Source organism: Anoplopoma fimbria, chromosome 11 (assembly GCF_027596085.1).
Source record: "Anoplopoma fimbria isolate UVic2021 breed Golden Eagle Sablefish chromosome 11, Afim_UVic_2022, whole genome shotgun sequence".
NCBI classification, from domain to species: domain Eukaryota; kingdom Metazoa; phylum Chordata; class Actinopteri; order Perciformes; family Anoplopomatidae; genus Anoplopoma; species Anoplopoma fimbria.
This window is the reverse complement of record NC_072459.1, coordinates 15,700,247-15,719,102: the sequence shown is the minus strand read 5'-3', so window position 1 is coordinate 15,719,102 and position 18,856 is coordinate 15,700,247. Positions and strand designations below refer to the sequence as shown.

Sequence of the window (18,856 nt, the reverse complement as noted above, 5' to 3'; positions counted from 1 at the left end):
TTTTAGACCGAATACTAAATCAGAGAATCTGCTCTAATTGAATATAGTTTTTACAATTAATGTGTTTGTTTAAATTATTTAAATTGGTAAAGTTTACATCTTGTTCTCTGGTCTTTGAAGAGTGGTTCTGTACAGTATGCAATTTTGAGCATTGTAGACAACGCAAACTATATTATGCAGCTTTCATATTACTTCTCAGAGCAGTATTATTGTATTAATTATTAGACATGGAACCTTTCATAAAGATGGCCTCATACAGAACCAATGCAATTTGCCAGTATGAATCAGAGATTATTCGATATTTTGGACATGCGCTGTGTGCTTAACTGAACTTAAATATAAGGGTCTCTCTCTGTGTTTTTGCCAGGTACTAATTTGGCTTGGTCTCCTCTTCAGGAAAAAACAACTGTTGGCAGAAGGCCACTGTGACAGGTCCCAACTCTGAACAATAGCTTCAGTGGAAATGCTTCGCTCTGCTTCATCAGCTCAGGATGATAATTAAAATAGTTTAGTTGTTCTGTATAGATTCAACTAATATCCAGCCAAAATAATAACAAGAGTTTCCCACGGATTACAATAAATTAATTCAGACTATTTTCAGCCGTTAGTTATCTTCCATTAAACACTCCTGATCAGATGATAAAAGGGTAAAATTGGGCATTATATCAGCAAATTTGTAAATTATCTAACCATGACAGAAAGCAGGCAGAACAATGCATGTTGAAATGACACAGCAGTTGGGGGTTTAAAACCACGATGTTGTGAAAGGTCTGTGTAAGCAGATTAGAGCTCCCACCGTATGTGTTCGGTTCAGAGGAGAAAAGGGACGACACGTTGCGACAATTACCCCAGATGCCCTGAGTGGACACATGGACCATAAATCTTATTCAACTTGAGCTGGTGCATGTTCTTTGTTTCCAATTCATGCTGTATGTAGGTTAAGCTTCAAATCGGGTGATTATTTGCAAAGCGTTTTTTCTCTCTCACCAGTCCACCTAAAGCTTTCTGCTCTGTGTCTGTTGTCATCCCAGAGTGTGCTATTCACATAGATGAGCTTCTCTTGTTGGTAGTTTGTTATATGTCAAAATATGTTTGTCAACAGCCCATTTTTTTATTGACGGCTGACAATTGTAGGACTTGAATTTGAAGCAAACAGGTGCGTTAGGGATGTTTGGGGAATGTTGGGACATGGATGTCTTCAAAAAATACTTACCTACTTACTGAAAAGTTTGGCAGAACAGCTTGTTTCTTGTTTGTCCCCGTTTCAAAATTCTAAACAAAGACAGCCAAATTAGTGATGTTATCGTTGATTTAGGTATCAGATGATTTCGTTATGTGGCTTGTATCTGGCTGAGCCACACAGAATGTGTGTTAATGAGTATTGTTCTTTCTTAAGAGGATTCTGGCAGTTTGTGAAAATATGCAGCCAAGAAAAACATTCATAGTTTAAGAGTAATCAATCTTTTTGGTTGCCGTTTTTGTAATCAAAGGAAGATGCAACAAAGATTTGAAGAAAGATGAGCTGTGAAGATTCATTGATCAGTTTAATTTGATCATTGATTAATGGTTAATGGACAAAAATGGCAATCTGTTTCTCCTATTTCAATTCCGATATTTGGAAAGGTTGAGAGGTTTCCGAAGCTATCCGACCATCCAACATGCTCTTCTGAAGCATAGTGGCAGCTTAAAGGGTTGGAGGTTCTGCTTAGAACCAATGTCTGTTTTTACAGGTGGACTATCACTATCCTGCGTTGATGTATCATTACAGCAGACTGCTGCACAGTGACAACTGGTTTGCTGTCCATGTCTGCTCAGGGGTTTTCTGGCTCGGAAAATGGCTCCACTCCAGCAAGCTGGCATTCCGTCTACCATGGACTTGAGCTTCAAGCCATGTCCACATTTAACACTCCCTCAGGGGCTCAGATTATATAATCACCCACTGGTTCTCTGTAGACGACACTATGGATACACTCATACGTATAGACGAATAAATGCACACCTAGACGTCTCCTGTTTGCATTTCTCCTGCGTGCACAATTGCAGAAATGCAAAATTCAACATCCAGAAGTAAAAAGTGACGCTCCGGGGGTAGTCTGTGTTGCAGACAAGACAGATAAGAAAGAAGGAACTGCTTTTAATAATGTTAAGCATGATACTTCACTGTAGTATAATATAGTATGTATTATTCTGGTCTCACAGTTTCTGTGAGGTGTGAAAAGCGACTGTCAACTACAGTGTGATATTTTGAAAATAATGACACAGATAATTTCCTGCAGCTTTTTAAGTCCGTAACCCTATTTAGGAAAAAAATGGAGGCAGAAAGTTGAACTGCCGAGGGAAAGGATCCTGTGAACTTTATACTATTGGCAGCTACTTTTCAAAGCAAACCATTGGTTGGCAGCGATTCGTTCCTCATTCATGCCAATAACATAAATGCAAATAAAACTGTTAGAGATACTGCTGGTAATCCGTGACCTTGTACAGTTTTTTTATTTGCCTAATTAAAACATCTTCATGAGGTAATGCATTTCTAAGCAGGGACTATATAAAAACTATCTTAGTGATGCATTCAAGGACGCTCTTTTTAGGCCTTTTTGAATGAGAAATCTACCAGAAAAGGATAGCTTATCAGTTGACTACGATGGGTGTCTGGAAGGCAGGAAATCCTTCTTAACACTTATGATTTATGAAATGATCAGCAGTCTTTTTTAAGTGCATGCTATCTTTAGCTCCTTGGGCTAAACATAAAATAAAGACATTTGTGGATGGATGCCATGCACAGTGGTCCTGATAAAAATCACTGCAGTAGATCATCTCGACTGCAGAGGAGAAAGGTGAGAACACAACGGAGCTCAGCTGTTAGCTCCTGTCACCTGTTTGCATATCTGCATCTGTTGCTTTATGCACACAGACAGACACAGTAAGCGGTTGCTGTTTCATCTCTGTGTGCTCTGTGTTTATTTCAGTACCCTTACAGATATTCATTTATAGTCTACTGTACAGAGTATGCAAAAAAACATGCAGGTTACAAATAGGGCTGCTCCCTCTCAGTTGATAAGTTGACTACAATTAGTTATTTTTTTATGTTTTTGGTGCTGAATGATTTATTTCCAAGAACGATATGAACACATCTCTAAACTCTAAGATTTAAAGTGGTGCTTTTGTGTGACTCCTTACGGCTCATTTGTTTAAATCAACTTATCGATTAGTGGACAAAATCATATGTGGGTTAGTTGACTAAGAATATGACAGCCTTAGTAACAAAGTTTATACATTACATACTAGACACGGAGGTTGATTTAATGTTGCAGTTTGATCAAAAGTTCTGTGCGTTCAATGAAGCCAGCTTTCATTCTGACATTCACGTATTAAATATGGCTGTGCATTGTGGCAGTTTATTTTGCCATAGCACAACTGATCTGCCTTGAACCAACCGTACAATACAAAGGCTTTGTTGCACTTGAAAAAAACAACAGATTCAGTCTCACACGTCAAAGAACTTCAGAGATGCACAGTTTCCTTTTCACATATAGGCTGCTGCTGCTGCTGCTGCCTTTCTCAGCTCAAATACCTTGACTTGCTCTCAGGCGTCTGTCCAGATGGCTGGAGAGCGTGAGCCTGGCAAACAAAGCAGATCATTGGCTGGTCGAGCTCTGGCTGAAGTGGATGGGGTTTAGAGCGGGGGTGTCTGAGGCTAGCAGGCCAGCTGAGCACAATGAGGTCACACAGGGAGTACAGAGAACATCAATAAAGATCTGTAAGAGCCACTCAATCCCTCCATGTAAAGCACTGAGTGACACCACGTGGTGTGTGTGCGTCTTGCTGTGTTAAGCATTTAACTCATTGGTATAAAAAGTGATGTATTCAAAAATATTTCATGAACATTTGCAGTTATCTTATTTTCACAAATGAATAGGGACACTTTGAGTTTCTCTGTAATTACTCTGCCTTGGGGGATCTTAAACTTATGATCACAATAGATTGAAAAGATATTGCAGCTTCTCTGTACCAGGCCAGCTCCTTTAAATAGTCTGCCGTTCTCACAAGGTTGCAAAAGGCCACCATTGCAACATGTCATCACGGGTGAAGTAAGGCTGCCGTGTTACCAAAAAAAAAGGCTCTGCGAATGTACTTCTGCATAAAGTTGCACAAAGAGACGCAGGCGTGCTGAAATGCTTCAACTTTTAGAGGAGTCGTTTGCTTGTGGCTGCAAGTCAATGACACACAACGTTATTCTTCCGGGCTGGAGTCCGGCTGGGGACTGTCACCTGCAATATATTATGACTCCCAGATTGATCCCGCTTCATTCTGACTGCAGCTCCATCACTCTGCTCAGTCACAGCTCCAGCCAGTCGCACAGAAATAACAAATTGCTGGTGTTTCACGTAGGAGCAAAGCACAGGCGCTGTAGGAGGAACACTGTGACGGAGACAGCTAGTGATATAGTATATATTTTTCAACTTCACCTGCCTATCTTCACTTCAGTCCACCTTTTGCTTCATTCCCCAGCCTCTTCTATGCAGAGCTGACATATTCTATCTATACTTGTCTGGTGCTAAATTGTTCATACATAAATGCACCTTTGTGTTAACTGTAGCGTACCTGCACAGGTAAAAACACAAACAGAAATACATAAAAAGAACATAAATTGCTGCACAAGACTCACTAATTATTGATGGATGGCATCATCAGTCATACAACTGCATTTGAATACACCCAATCAGCAATGACCTCTTGACTATCCTCTAACAGCCAGAGTTTAAGAAGTTGAATCGGCCGGGAAGTGAGATTTTTTCTGTGGAAAAACATTCCTCTTAAAGTGGAAGGCGATGTCAAACCAGTATTTGGCCACACACTCCATAAAGGGGATCCAGGAATCATAAAAACATACCACAGTGCCATTATATTCATCATATTGTATGTGTCTTGGCTCCTCAGTCACTTTTTGGCCAATGCACATTTGAAAAGAATGAGGATCAGAAATAGGATTTACTTTACTGTTAAAATGATTCATTTATATTCTGGCATTGTGTATCTTACATGCAGTGACATGCAGATGCTTATTCACCTTTCTCATCGTTTACATTTATTGTTTTGTACAAGAAAAACAATTTAAGCAATATTCCATCCTCCTTCTCAGTTGAGTTTATCTCGTTTTGCCTTGTCTGGTCTGCCCCCACAGAAAGTTTTAGCAATCACATCATAATATTGTTAACAAGCCTACAGTGTCCCCAGGGGGGCTACTGTAGGCTTGTGAGTAATAACTTTATTTTCTCTCAGGAATAGGCTGCTAGCTTTTGGAAGATTTATTTGTGCTGTCAGCGAGAATATGCTAACGTGTGTACACATGTGTTTACTGTAAACTGTTATTATTCTAAGGCAGAGGCTTTCGTACAGTGGAGAGTATGCTTGATGCTTGTTTAAGAAAGGAGATGCACTTATGACTTCTGGTGACTAGTAGTTCTCTTGAATACCTTTGTTGAATACACTTATTGTAAGTCGCTTTGGATAAAAGCGTCTGCTAAATGACTGTAATGTAATGTAGTACAAAATGAGTACAAAACCATTTTCAGGAATCAAAACTCCAGAATTTACCTGAGAATCATTACGTTTTTAAGATTTCTTAACTATGCCTCTGAGCCGGTGACATGTGTGTCATATTGTTGTTGATGTTTTCAGATTGTCCATCCATATATCTCAGGAATGCCTGGAGGGAATTTGTTCAAATCTGGCACAAATTAGTGGTCAAAGCTCACTTTGAGCTCACAAAACACATTTCTGGCCAAAGCTCAAAAATGTATAAGCAAATTATGGCAATTTCACACAGATGTGTAATAGGAAAAAATTATGAAGTGAAATCTTGCCAATTTTGCCTCAATGTGAACAAATATAAGCTAAAATAAATGGGGCTCAAGTTGTATCCATAGTTGACTAACTGAAACCATGGCAACATTACACTTCCTGTTTGATTCCTCCAATAGAGGTTGTAGACAGAGGAATGTTGGAAGTTAGGATGGGTGCATGAAACCATGCATCAGAATCCCTACCATACCAAATTACCCATACCTCCTTTCTGTAAAAACAATCCAAACTACCCCATTACACTCACTCAGCAAGGTGCACTGTGTTATTCTACTGTTTGGCCACAATGTAAAATTTGCTTCAAAGCCCAGCGCTCTTACAAACCCTCAATGTATCCAAAACCAAACAATGTATCCAAAACCAAACAATGTATTAAAAACCAAACAATTAATTGTATTGCTGATATATCACAGCAATACAATACATTGATGTAAACAACACTGTGACCTCTTACATTTTTTGTATGTTTAAACTAAATCCTGGCCAGATGTTGCACAGTGCACTTTTTAAAGGAAATGAAATACTCACTGAGTAGTTGACGAGTGTGTTGAGACTTACAGATGTCTTTTACAGTGTTGACAATCGGCACAATACCCCCCCACAGGTCATTGATCACCTGTGTAAAAGCGGCTGTATAATGCCTTTCAGAGTCTATCTTCTCATTTTATCTGTGGTGGATCATCATTGCAGCTGGACCATCATCCGCAGCAGCGCTGTGGGTAGCTGACTATGTTGGTCTGTCAGTCTGAATGAATTGTGTCTGTGTGTCTGAGAGCGCAATACAAAAGACAGAATTTCAGCTCTGGAGAACAGAAGTGCTCGTGTTTGAACATGATAACAGCAGGCCGCTCTAGCTTCGTCAAACTGAGTGACGTATGCATCAACCAATCAGGGATTATTTTTACATCGATTGTTCATTTCTTTATTTAAAATAAAGATTCTGTCAATTGTAGATTACATTACATTACAGTCATTTAGCAGACGCTTTTATCCAAAGCGACTTACAATCAGTAGTATATTGCATATCATTCATCCATTCACACACTGATGACAGGCTACCATGCAAGGTGCCACCATCAGACTCTAACTAACACTCATGCAACATCCAGTCCACACCGATGGCAAGCCTTCGGGAGCAACTTGGGGTTAAGTATCTTGCCCAAGGACGCATCGACTGCCGAAGCCGGGTATCGAACCACCGACCCTCTGATTGGAGAACTACCTTTCTCTCCACTACGCCACAGCCGCCAGTAGATGATGTTGGGATGTGTCTAACACAATCAATGATATTTCTTTCTACATATATGTACCTAATATGCTTTTGCAGCAATGGAATATTATAGTTATAATATTTAAAGGTAAGGAGAGTGACACATTTCAGGTTGACAATGGCCCTTCCACAGCAGGTACTATTTTGTGCTGCATCACACTGACACGCAACAATTTCTGTCTTTTTACCCCGTCACCCCTCTGGCCCTGTACCAATAATTTTTTAACACATTTCTCTGTTTGGTATTCAGACTTCATCAACAATAAGGCAATAAGCTCTAACAGATTATCCTCTGGCTGCAGGCAGATGTTCTGTTGCCTTAAAATGGCCTTTTATCAGGTTCATTTTTGTGTGTTTCCAATTCATCTTGTGTGTGTGTGTGTGTGTGTGTGTGTGTGTGTGTGTGTGTGTGTGTGTGTGTGTGTGTGTGTGTGTGTGTGTGTGTGTGTGTGTGTGTGTGTGTGTGTGTGTGTGTGTGTGTGTGTGTGTGTGTGTGTGTGTGTGTGTGTGCTGTAAACACCCCTTGTGGGGTACGTACTACCACATGGCATGTCTTGTAGGTCCGTGTGTCCCCATGCACGCAGTGTGTAAACGTACAATTTTTCTAACTGGTATCTGTAAAGATTTCTTCCAGCTGTACCCAGACTCCTAAACCTGTTGATTTGACTTCATACATTGGTTCTGATTCTGATTCTGATACATAGCCATTTCTTTTTTAAATAAAAGGGACTTCATTGAAAAAAATTGATACAACATTTACGATCCTCAAAATAAATAATTCAGCCTCCACGTGAACCCCCGGAGAGTACTACATGGAACAATATCTGTTATCTGGTGGATTTGTCTTTTTTAAAGAATCACTCAGTCTCACTCTGCAACTGCATTACGTAGCATCTTTTAAGAGCAGAGAAAAAAATTTCTGTCTTTTTACCCCGTCACCCCTCTGGCCCTGTACCAATAATCGAAAGCACCGTAAATCCATTAGCCCACAAGCTAATATTATGTCCACATAAAATCAAACAGGCCTCTAACTGCTTCTGAGTGGTGCACATTTTGACTGATTATAGGTGGTTTTCAGCAGCACAGTCTTTTGGTCCTGTCCATTCTGACCTTCATGTCACTGACCGCTCAAAAATAAGAGTATCTCGCTAATGTGAGGATGTGACAGTGATGGCCATATTCCTTGTTTAGCCTGTTGCATGGAGAAACAACAACAGAAGCTGACGCTGATGGGAAAAGCCTACAGGGCAGAGATGTTCGGCTCACAATTTGATTTACCCATCAAATTAAGTCTTGTGAGCCATATTTAATTAAAGTGTCTCCACATTCAAATGTGAGAAAATACACAAACCATGTGTCACCACCTGCGCACTCCAACGCACGCTGGTGAGTGCACACACACACATACACACAAGCACTTTACTGAGCTAATGAGCGAACTTCCTCATGTTGACAGCGTGATGGGATGTGGGTTGGAGCTTAGCAACAGGACCTCAGGGCAGGTTGGACCGCACAAAGACCCTTTTATAGTCGTCTGTCCTTTGTGCTCCTGGTCATGTGCTCCTCTGTCACAACAACTCTCCCATGTCTTCTTCTATAATTCTTGATTTTTTTGTGTTCAACGTGAATCCACAGTCACATTCGTTTGACCCTCAGTCGATGGTTGTCGCCAGTTTTATATATGTTTAAAGGAATTTTCCCCTTAAGCCTCTCGTCCGCACCAGTTGTTTTCCATGTCCCCAGATAAGGAAGAGGTGCAGGTCAATATAGGCTCCAAACAGAGGTGCAGCAGATCTCAAAACTCTCAGTTTGGATCTTGTCACCTTTTTTTAATCGCAGATCGCATCAGTAAAAAAAAAGAAGGGAGTATTACTTTTAGAAATACCAAGATTAGGTTTTCTTACCACTGATACCAATTGACAATCGTTGATAATCCATATTGGTTCATACAGATCCTTTTTGTTTTTTGTTTTGTTTTAAATATCTGGTACACAAGCCTCCAGACTATTTTTTTCAATACTGTTCCTGAAAAAAAAATGTTACCTCTCCGAAGTGTAAACTACGGATTTCCCAGATTGATATGAATCTATTCAGGATATTTCAGTTACAATAGAATGTACAATGCAATGTGTACAATAAGAAATGAGCCCAAAGCAGTTACATTTATTTACTGATGTGTGTGTGTGTGTGTGTGTGAGAATACGTAGGAAGAGTTTTTTATATATATATATATATATATATATATATATATTCCAACTCTTACCACTTATTCACATAAACCAACTTTACGCCTTTAAAACTATTCCTAAAATGTCATGCCCGCAGAACTACTGTGTGAAAACGGCCAAGGCAGGGCTTAAGCACAATACACATGTTTACATATTACGTTGGACTTGTTGGTATAAGAGCAGTGTAATATGTGGACACGGCGTGTGAGTATTTGAGCGACAGATCTATTTTATATTGCTGTGAAAACATATTCTTCAAATAACTGTATTCATTCAAATTTCTTGCCAAAAACTACAAGATTTCATGTGACCATATCATGATAACGCTTTAACTTACCTTCGCCCAAAATTTTACTGAATAGAGCCCAAACGCATCATAATTGTACTGTAACTGCTGTTAGCTCCAATGCTGCCAACGTTACTAGCTCTCCTCTTGCCGATTTCAACACTGATTTTTTGTTCACAATGTAGCATTATCAGGGATCGGCGACTAGAAAGCATCAGCGCTGATCTCCTTTTTTACTAAATACAGGCCAATAACAATCTTTAGTCAAACTTTATCAAACCTGGTGAAAGTCAAACCTGATATTTCCGTCTGGAGATGATTCACAACAGTGATTTTGGTTTGTGCCGTCAGTCTGCTGAAAAAGTTGATGACTTGACAAGATTAGACTTGGCCAGCCTGTAGTGTTTGCATGTTGGAGAGCAGAGGGCCAGGTCTGAGCTGGTGTTGTAATGAGGATGTTTGGTCGGCTGGAGTCACATGTAGCGTCCTTACTGCTGCTCTGTGTATTTTGTGCCTGCAGATGACATGACTGACCAGGCTCTAAAGGTGCCTTTGTCTCTTATTTTAAAAATATCCATTAATGGGCCACAGTTGCTGCAGAAATAGATGCAACCACGTTCGTTGGACGTAACACTTGAAGTAAGTTACGGACTTGATTTACACTCTGCAGTTTAACGCAGAGGTATTACTCAAAGAGGAGCAGGGAGGTATAGGTGGGAGGCAGAGCACAGAGCAGACAGTGGAGCCACTTGTTTATTTTACTCATTTACTAGACAAATAGAGTTCTGTGATTATCTTTTCGTTTCTTTGCAAACAACTTTACAAAATATATTCTGGTGAGTTTGGGCTCAGAAAACCTTCAGGTTCACGGACACCAAGTTTAATTTAGCTTCCAGATAAACAAACAAGCGCCAGTAACATAAATTGATTTACTAATACAGACTTTATCTTTATATTGATTTTATTGACCAACCAGATGATGCAGATTTGCCTGCTCTTTGTCTTGTTTAAAAACATGTGTTAACCGTGTTTTGCATGTAATTGATAGTTTTATTTGTTATCATGTATGTATCATGTTACATTTGTACTGACCCTTTTTCAAAGGGCACCACTAAAGCTATGATAAAGTAACAGATTACTGAAACGTATAAAGACTAGACCCCTTACACATATCCACTTATTTCAACCAACAAGCATGCAACATGTTGAATGAGTGAACAGATGCAATGGACAGCAAAATGAATGCAAGATTATCCTTTATGCATATAGGATCATGCTGCCAGCCAAACTCTTGGGAGACTGCCTATACTAAAACAGAAACAGTCACCCGTCAACAAACAGTTTGCCTTTGTTATGTATTGTGTAATTCATGGAAAAGTGGGTGAAAAAAAAGGCAGATCTGGGTGAAATGGTGAATGGAGCAACGTGGACGAGAACAGTAAACTCTGGAGGTCAGCGAACTTTTGCTAATGAAACCTGAGTAAACTGGATTATGAAGTAATACTTTTTATTTTCCTCTGATTGCCGTTATCTCGTTATTTGACATAGATATTATCAGTCATGCAATTTTAAAGAGAAAGACGGGAGGTAAATAAATTGTGAAACTCCACACACTGTATAATGTTATCTCTTGACTGTCAACAGCAGCTGGCTAGGACTAGAATAGACTCCAGCTAGGTCCAATAAATTGCAGTGTCTCGATTAAAAACTAATAATAACTGATTTAACTGCAAAATAATTGATAATATTCCAAATAATCCCAGAGTGCCCCGCGTCCCGTAGGTAAATTAATGTGTTTTTTTATACTGGGTCTTCCAAGTACCCATTGGTTTCACTTAATGTCGGGACAGTATGTATATAAATGTTTTTGAAAGCCCTGATTCTTCCAGATGGTTCCCTCATATGCTGTTGGGAAGTTCCAACACATAAGATCAGAGAGCCAGTCTCTGAACATTCACAAGCTACTGTCATGTGTAAATGTGTTTCATGTAAAATCAAGCCCAGACATAACAAGTAAACATGGACACTGTGTAACGGATCATGTAAATTTGGTAGATTGTGATTACTGTGAAGCAGCTGATTTAAATCTTGATAGGTGTTTCCTACAAGCCCGTAAATGCATCCATCAAAATGACAGACTACTTTCAAATGCAGCACAGTATTACTTTGATAATGAGCAAAATACTGTGATGTATTGTCTATTTCAAGTATATTTAAAAGGCACTAAAGGATTCCTCCATTAATAGAATTTAAAAACACAGGAATAAAACCTTCCAAATATTTTTATATTTTTTAAAGCTATGAAGTTATGTTTATATAAGAAATTTAGGAGGAAAACAAGCTTTTTGTTTTTGATCATTTTAATGGTGCTTTTTAAAAATCAGTTTTTCATAAATGTTGCAAACCTGTTAACCATATGGTAAACAAAACCCCAAAAAAACACTTAGAGAAAAATGCAAAATATGCACCCATCAGCCAAAATGGCTAAGTATGTTGTAATTAAAAAAAAGTTTTATCCTTTAAAAACCCCACAGGACTAGCGGCAGCATGGTTTGGCACGTTGTTTGTGTGTGCCCTTTCGGTTCCTGCGCTCACAGGGCTTTGGTGTAAAGGAGAGCGGTGAGATTGCTCTGAATGGTGGGTGGCACTTCAGTTTCCTAACAGGAAGCGCTTACGTTGATGAATGGCAGTTTTTCCTCAGAGGAAAGAGTGGGTGACACGAGTTGTGTGTAATTTCGCTTTGTTTGCGTTGGAGCCAGCTAAATGAGCTTGAAGACATGGGGAATTAAAAAACAACAACAACATCTCAGCTGGGCTTGAGACCAACAAACACTCATCACATGCTGCTCATACTGCGCTGTGATTGTTGCAAGCTAATTTAATACAACAAAGATGATGATGATGATGATGATGATGATGATTCAGGGCCATTTTAAGAGGGATTGTCTCGTTGTTGTTGTTGTTGCTGCCTGGTTGCCTTAAGTTGTAATGTAATGCACACAAGTGGAGATGAAGGGCACAACAGGAGCAGGAGGATGTCTGCTACTTAGATTGTGTGGTCTCTCCTCACACAAGCACACTCACCCAAAAGCTTTCCCTGTTTTGAGCTCGCAATGTCCTAAATACGTTTTGGCAGAACAAACCAGTGAGGTCTTGGCTGAAAAAGGGAATTTATTTTTTGTTGACTTCTCCTCACCTAGAGTGATTGGGACTTTTCTTTATTTTCCATTGATTGACTCATGGAAAAGCATGGGAAAAGTTGTTCTTTCTATTCCATTCGCTGCAGGCACTGATGACACACAAACAAATTTTTGTTTGTTTTTTGACAGATACTGATAGTCTGTGTCTCAGTCTGTAAAAACTAGTCCAGGGGAGAATCTATCTCTGCAGGATAACTGAAGATGTAGAGCTAGAGCTAGAGCTATACTACTATTTGAGTTAGTTTGTGCTTGTTATTATAGAATGAGGCGGTTTAATTGTGTATCACGTTATCTTTATATATACTTTTATCACACTACTATTCCATTAAAGGACGATAAATTATCATGTGGAATTATTGCCCAGCCCTACGTAGAGCCCCTTCAGTCATTTAAAACAACTCTCAAACTGAATTTGAGAGGTTTTCAGGGACAACAACATCCGCAAGTTAACATCTCAAAGTGGAAGTTGAGTCTCTTATTGTGGTTGCACATCCTAAGACAGAGAGAGGCTCAGTACGTCACCACCAACATGCACAACATTTTATTAAGTATGATGCATTTTTGAGGCTGTGAATTGGTTTTGTTGACTGATAACATAACTCCTGATTTATTATTATAAAGTATTGAGCTTATAGGTTGATGTGAACTTTCTTTAAGCTCCTCTTATCATAGTTTTGCTCAGTGTTGTAGGGTTTTTAGCTGAGGTAAATAATCAGAAAATGTGAAAATGAAGCAGTCCCCTTAGGCTTTATGGGAAACCCTGTACAGCCGGGGTAGGAAAGGTTTTGATTTGTTTGTTTTTAGCAGTTGTGTAATGCTAGCTGGAACCCATTCTCCTGATTTCTCATCCAGCCGTTCTCTACTCATAAATATGCCACGATTTCTGCACACTGGGTGAAAAAGAAAACCGCTGTAGTCGTTCCCTGCCTCCTTGCCAATGGTGTGTGAAGGGACTGAGGGAGAAGACTGATTTTCCTCCAAGTTGATGTCAAACCGTGCCTGTTATTTGGTGTCTGAGAGATTGGAATCAACACACTGGAAACCATCATGGATTAATTCATTTAGCTGGCAATTCATTAGTTGAGCGACGTGATTGTCTGGTGTTGCCATGGTGTTGAATTGGTTAGCTGCAGCGTGTGTGTGTGCGTGTGTGCGTGTGCGTGTGCGCGTGTGTGTGTGTGTGTGTGTGTGTGAGAGAGAGAGAGAGATCCATGAATAATAATATCATTGAGTCATGCCTTTAGAGCTATAGATGCAGTTAAGAGAAAATAATTGATTTCAAAATTCCAATTAATTAGATGAATTCCAATTTCAGATTATGAATCGGCATTCAACAACAAATCATGGCAACAAAAAGAAAGTACAATATATGTTTAGGCTGTTTGTCAGCTGAGGCTGAGATAGAAATCTTCCTCCAATGTCATTAAATCATTTAATGAAACATGAATTTTGTCAAGTTAAACTCTGTTATTTAAAATTTCAAAGAGCTTAATGACCTCTCACAATTAAAAATACTACTGGTGAAGGAGACCAGGCATATCTCGCTGCTCAATATGTATCCATATGCCACAACCTGAGGGACAGAGAATGACGCATGCACGCACGCACACGCAGTGTAAGAGGATCAGTGGTAATTGTTATACTATATAAATGTTAATGTCAATAAAGCATGAACTGATAGAGAGATGAGGAGAAGAAAATCTGTTGGCAGTAAATTCAAAACGGACAACAAAAAGCTTGCGTGAGTCGTAGAATGGCTTTAGAGGTGGAGCCAAGGTCGTTCTCCCTCTGTTGGAAAAGAATGGCAATAAAGATAAAAGAGACCAACAACCAATGATCTTTTGAAGGAAGAGCCAACGAGAAATGTCAAGTGTGTGTGTGTGTGTGTGTGTGTGTGTGTGTGTGTGTGTGTGTGCTCATAAATACAGGGAGTGGAAAAATAAGAGTTGTCTAGCAGACATGATGACCTCCTGTGAGGAGTCAGAAGCCTTTGCCTCTGAAGTAGCATCACTCTGTTTCATGAAAACGGAACCAACTGTGCTTCATAGTTTCTGTAATGAGAGGAGAAAAACTTTAGCGGTAATTAATATGAGGCCCTACGATAAACACCTGTGATAATTGCTTCATTATTTCTCTCCAGTGAGTATGAATCTGCACTTTTGGCTGTTCCTTGGCATTGGACTGTGTGTGTCCCGTCTTCAGGTAATTTATAGAGCACACATGACTTATAGATGGCCGATCAAGGGAGGATATTAAAACAGGGAGGCTTAGTTCGAGCAGACCTTGCAGACCTGCTGAAGAGGTTATAGGTCAGGCCATTCCATTGACGATCATTCTCAACTGGAAGAGAATTTATTAGGTAATGAGAGGGTTAAATCCAATAATCAAGCTGGACGGCTGAGAAGCAAAGAAGGATCGAGCCAAGGTTGATGGATCCAGACAAAAATACAGATACTCACATATTTGTCTGTAGACTTGAGCCAGCATGTGGGCTCCTGCTGTTCCCCGTCTTCAGGGTCCAGCCAGGAATGAAAGCTGTCTGGATCCGATAAGCCCGACTTCAGAGGCTCTGGCTCTGTGCGCTACATGATGACAGAGCCATGGCGGTCTTTCAGGCTGTAGTTCAAATCTTAATGTTGCTGCCATGAGACTTTCTAGCCTCATAATCGGACCAAACACTCTAGTTCTTTCTAAGATGAATTCATGAGAAAGATACAAAAACAAAGCTTGAACTTGTCTTCAGCTGACAAGACTTTAAGAAAAACCACACATTATAACTTGGGTTGAATTTTTGTTTATCTGGCCTTTGGTGTTCTTGATGGGGACAACACTACTCACCAAGTTCATTGGTGATATTTCACAATGTGGCGATACAAACAACAAATCAGCTTCAGTAACGACAGAGGGCTGAGAGAATTTAAATTGTGTTTTTAAATTGAACCAGTCTTATGTTGACAAACTCTTTGACCTACTATACTTGCTTTAGTTGTGCACACTCACATTTCTTCTGTACTTTGAAGGGTTATTAGACACACTTGGTTATTTCTTTCCAAATAAACTAGAAGCCAATCCGGCCCTACTGTTTGCTGTGTGATGGTCGTTTTTTTGCTACGGTAATCTTTTTGCAATGTTCAAAAGCTTAGAAAATTCTTTGGTGAGAACTATGGTAATATTACCGGCAGAGTTAAGAAAATAAAATTGAACTTGTAATAAACAGTAGTATTTTTAGATTTTTTTTTATAATAGTAATTAGATGGGGATGTTTGGTGAATATCTGCTCATGCAATCCAATTTTTAAAATGCTTTCTTGCCATTTCTAACATGTCAGTGTTAGTCATGTCATTTTTGAGATCCCTATATAGCATCACTAAGAGAGCCGGTGTCCTTTACAGCATTGGGAAGTTTCATAACTGACGTTATTATGTTGACGTGTCAAAGACAACTGGAATAAAGAGAAATCTGCGGACTTTCCCTTTCAACCTTTCAGCTCTCTCTCGACCTCTCATGCTTTTTGTTAATGCTCTGGTCCTTTTGAAAAAAGATAGCTTCCTCAGAAGCACCCAAAGTTGACTCACTTCCTCCTTTTGCTTTCTCTCTCTCTCTCTTACTCTCTGTCTCTCCCTCTCTCTGTCTGTCTGTTTAAGGTTTGTGGTGCTCCTCGTTCGAATTTCCTGCTGTTACATGGTAGCACGGAGCTGAAGGCAAGAGGTAAGGTGTATTTTCTTTTTTTGTAAAGTCTGCAGTGAAGTTAGTGGTAAAATGTGTAACGTGACACCATTGTGAGTTACTTGTAAAGTGAGGACAGCGACGGAGAAAGAGATGTTTCAGTTCTCAAAGCACATCTCAGGTTCATGCCAGGGCATTTGGATGTAGTCAGAATGAAACAGGTGCTGGGAAGCAACTCTTTCTCCTGTTGGAGGTAAGAATGGAGGCGCTAATGTTGGGCAAACACCATGGAGCCTCCACCTTAAAGAGCTGTTAAAGGGAAAGATAGACTAGTAAACACCAGTTTGTCTCACTTCACAGCAAACACAGTTTAAAGCTTTAGCTCCCAACATGCCATGCTGTTTGTATAATACAGGGTGGTACAGAAAGCCCAGGGTGTCACAGAAAGAGGTGGTGGAAAAGGTTTCACGCTCTTCCTGTTCGGTTCCTCCTCCAATCAGCTGATAGGACGAGTGCTGGTGCTTGCTGCTGATGCCCTGGCAGATAAAACATGTGCATGTTACTCATTTGAAAAGCCTTTTTGATTGTTTTTTAAATTCCCCATGAATATACACACACACACAATCTGAAAACGATATGCACGTTGAAACTTAAGCAAAGATAACGCAGCATTTAGTGTGGTGTTTGTGAATTTTCACCTCATTGTTTCACATAGAAAAATAGGGATCGACCAGCTAGGTAACATATTTACACATTACTGGCTTTGTAAATCAGGTCAGGTGCAATACAACGCACCCAATAAACATTTAATAACAGAATAGAGAGAATCCCCAGCCCCTGTCCCTTACCAATTAGATAAATATGAAAAAAGATCACAAAAAAGATCTTAGCTTTGAATAGATGATGAAGTTATCGTGCAAACCTTTTGTCTAATAGTTTGAACCAAGTTGTTTGCCCGTTTTATTTGGTCAAGACAGGCAAAGATTCTCTGGTCAGTTTCCTTTAAAATCCTCCACCAAGTGTGGTTGTTGTGATTTCAGCTCAAAGTTTACTGAAGCCATCTGTGGATTTATGGATCAAAGCGTTGGCTCCACAGAGAGGTGAGCCGCTCACAGTGATACTAACACTGTTCTATAGTAGCAGCATGAATGTGCCTTCTTTCTGAAGTCTGAGCTCCATAGTCTGAAGTCTCCATTGGATAAGGACAGGCTGGAAGGTCAAAGGTCGGGACACATTCAGTGCGATACTGGAGCAGGAGCATTATTATAGGCTTACAGGATTAGTGTCTACAAATACCATAAGGAGTGGAATTATCTTTCTGAGCTCAGCTCACCTAGACTCACATATAGTGAACATGCACTCACCTTAGGACAGCTATGAGGGGTGATTGGAGCCATGACACGCAAACACATGCACTCGATTTGATATGATTTTGACAAGGTTTTTGAGTTTTTCATTAAAATCGATTTATGCTCCAGTCATGCCTCATTAGATGAATGACTGAAGGTCATGAAATCCTCTTACATTTTAAAGCAGCTTCTTTTTTTCCTTTTTTTTCCTGCAATGTGCAAATTTAACGTGAACTTTGATAACTGACTAGTTTTCAGTTCTTTAAGAGAAAATAAGGGTAAACAGTGAAATAAACCTTTCTCTAAGTTTAGCAGCTACAGCATAGATAATGCATTGTGGGTTTTGTGGATTTTTGGAAACTAAAGGTATGATTAAGGAAATATTATGTGCAGATTATATGTGGAGCTGTGTTTGTTTCAATTCAACATACATTGATACACTAAAGATGCACACACTGTCAGGCAGAACCACTGACACCACAAGCACCTACAAATACACACACACACATGCATGCACCACAAACTTCCCGCGTACTCATATCGCTGAGTCTTTTACTGACAGTGACTGTACCACTTTTGAGAAGGCTGAGTGGGTGTGTTGACTGGAAACAAGTAGCAGTGACCCAACTCAAAGTCCTCTAAACCGAGACACAGTGACAGTGGAGCTGTTGGCGACACAGAGGAGACTGTTTAAGCCCTAAACATGTTCAGAAAAAATACACACGACCGGCTCAACCACTAAGGCTTGGAGCCTTAGAGGGAAACCAGAAACATCTGTATGCTGTAGGTTTGTTTCACCATATCTATACTCAGTGAGCTCGGGGAGTTCTGTTTCAGTTCATTGGGGAGTTAGTCAATTTCCTTAAAGGTTATTTTTTTTGTATGACATTTCTACAAGCCAAAGACAATTAGCTGTTGGCTAATTGCCGCTCCATTGTCACACTTTCCGTTATTGCTCTATATAAGGTTTATAATGATAAAGATGGCAAACCCCT

The 18,856-nt window shown here is 39.7% G+C and overlaps 1 protein-coding gene across 2 annotated transcripts in view; it reads left to right on the top strand.

The window, feature by feature from the left end:
* stat5a (signal transducer and activator of transcription 5a) overlaps nt 1-18,856 on the top strand; it is a 54,371-nt gene that overhangs the window by 16,380 nt on the left and 19,135 nt on the right. The window contains exon 2 of one of the 2 annotated variants that reach the window (XM_054607111.1): nt 16,491-16,554. The exons of the other annotated variant lie outside the window; for it this stretch is intronic. The gene's annotated coding sequence lies outside the window, so the exon portion shown is untranslated. The remainder of the gene's footprint in view (nt 1-16,490; nt 16,555-18,856) is intronic. 2 annotated transcript variants of the gene reach the window in all.